Consider the following 2,516-nt stretch of genomic DNA (forward strand, 5'->3'; position numbering starts at 1 on the left):
ATAAGTGAGACAAAGCATGAATCTTTTGCACCAAATAACATGACATCAAAATATATAAAATAAAAACTATTATAAATGAAAGTAGAAATAACAGTTATACAATCATGAGATATTTTAAACACCACTATCCATCTATGACAAACCAATTTAGTAAGAAATAAATAAGGGCATAGAAAAATTGAACTATATAACAAGGTTACAGTAATGCACACTGAACTTTGCAACCCCAGAAATGGCAAATGCTTCTATAAATCAAACATTTCCAAAACTGGATCATGACTAGCCACAAAGAAAACTTCAACTCACCACACAAAGCACAAAATCATATAGAACATGTTCCTGAAGGAAATACAAAAGCAAAAAAGAAAGAAAAGAGAGAGACAAATAGCAGAGGTTTTAAAACACCAACTACTTGGAATGTAAATTATTTTTTCCTAAATGATTAAATATGTTGTGCTAGAAAAAACATTTAAATTTAAAGGCAATGGAAATTACCATAAAGGAAAGCCAATGCATACGAGTTAATAAAAATTTAAAGCTTACATAAATCAAAAAACACCACAGAATTAAAAGGTAAACAGTAAACTCTTAAAAAACATTTGCCACAAACATAAAATATTAACATCCGTAAAAACAAAGATCTTTTATGAATCAGTGAGAAAAATACTAATTCCACAATTTAATGGCAAATGATATTAATAAACAGTTCAATAAGGATGAAATAAAAAGAAGTTATCAAATATTTAAATTGTTTAACCTTATTGGGAAAGAATGACAATTTAAAACAAGATAAGTTTTTACCAATCAAATTAACATATTTTGGTGTTGTTATTGCTTTGTTTGCATTGTTTGGTTTTGTTAATGCTTGCTTTCAGTGCTGATAAGATTTAGAGAAACACATGCTCTGACATTCTGTTAAAGTATTTTGTTTATTTGTCCAACCTTTATGGAAACCAATTTAAAAGTCTTCACCATCTATTCACCATGAGGACACACTGAAGAAACTGCATTTCCAGAGAGAGACACTTCAAACAGGACTAAAAATGCACACTTGGTAGGGATTCATGATAGACCTACCAATGGAGCCCACTGGTGCCCAGATGGGCAGAGGGGCCCCTGGGAATCCCCAGCCCCACTCTTTTATCCACCTGGGTGACTCCAGCATGAACCTGATACCACAAGTGGATCACAGCTTTCCGTCTCAGATTTCCGGACCTCTGATGAACAGAAAGGCCCCAGAGAATCCCCAGCCTGAAGATTTTGTTAACATGGGTGATTCCAGTATGAACTTGATACCACAGAATCCAGCTGATCCCATACTCCTGATGAACAGAATGCCCCTTGAGACTCCCCAGCCAGACCGTTTTATCAATAAGCATGTTCAAGCATGTACTCGGTACCTCAGGATCAAGGCAGTTCATCAATTTGGAGGAAGCATCATGACTGTACCTCATTCTCCCACAAACAGTATGAAGAATTGGAGTCTCTATTCAGCCAGACCATGTTTCCAGATAAAAATACCCAGAAGGAACTTGCTTTGAAACTCAACATAGAGGAGTCAAGAGTGAAGATTTGGTTCAGGAACCGGCGATCCAAATTGAGGAAGCAGCAGCAGCAGCAACAACAGCGATCACTAGAGAAACCAAGCCAGATCCTTCCAGCCAAGGAGAATGTGCCCATCTCACCCAGAGCAAGCACCAATCCTTATTCTTTTTTCCTGTGGTTTCACATTCCTACATCTTCCTTCCACCTCAGCCATTAGGCCCTTCCAACTGGGCACGGGACTCTGACTTCTCTGGGAATCCCACAAGTGAAACCCAAATGCAAGATCGAGAATCGGAAATGCTTGTGGCCTCAGTTCCTGCTTTGTACTCCGATGCTTACGACATATCCAAAATCATGGAATTGTACAGTTTTCCTGATGAGAATGAGATATGCAGCTCTTCCTTCAGCTGTCTATATCAGTATTTCTCACCTACAAGACCTCAGACAGGGTACAATGCTCAGCAACTTTGCTGGTGCAGCTGTAGGTCTATCTCCAGAGCGAACCTGGTCCAGTGGGAGAAGCCAAGGCTTTGAAGACTACCATATAAGATACAGCCTGGAATTCCAGAACCCCTCCAATTTGGTGGACTACGGATTTCTATATCAGAGTAATAGCAAATAGTATAGGCCTTATAGAAGTAGCGTTTTCCCACCCCTTGCACTTGCCTCTCTTCACTCCTTTGTCTACATTTTAACTCAGATATCATGGAAATCTTGTAAAAACTAGAGATTTTCCCAGTATAGCTCAGCACCACACAATAAGCCCCCACAACTCTCCCTGGAGAAGGGCCTTCCTAGTTCCTCAAGTGGCCAAGGAGACGCCAAAATGTCCTCTTCCCAAAAGTATCTTACACTTTTTAAAGGAGTGATATAAAGACTGGGGCATTTAAGAGTCACTCACTTTTCTTTTTAATAGACTATTTTTTAGAGCAGTTTTAGGTTTATAGAAAAATTGTGCAGAAAGAGAACAG

General features: G+C 38.5%; 1 pseudogene; it reads left to right on the forward strand.

The window, feature by feature from the left end:
• Nucleotides 1–1,064: 1,064 nt before the first annotated feature.
• On the forward strand, nucleotides 1,065–2,167 carry LOC119511298 (annotated as a pseudogene).
• The last annotated feature ends 349 nt before the right edge of the window (nucleotides 2,168–2,516 follow it).

The sequence above is a fragment of the Choloepus didactylus genome, chromosome 16 (genome assembly GCF_015220235.1).
Source record: "Choloepus didactylus isolate mChoDid1 chromosome 16, mChoDid1.pri, whole genome shotgun sequence".
Taxonomy (NCBI): Eukaryota; Metazoa; Chordata; class Mammalia; order Pilosa; family Megalonychidae; genus Choloepus; species Choloepus didactylus.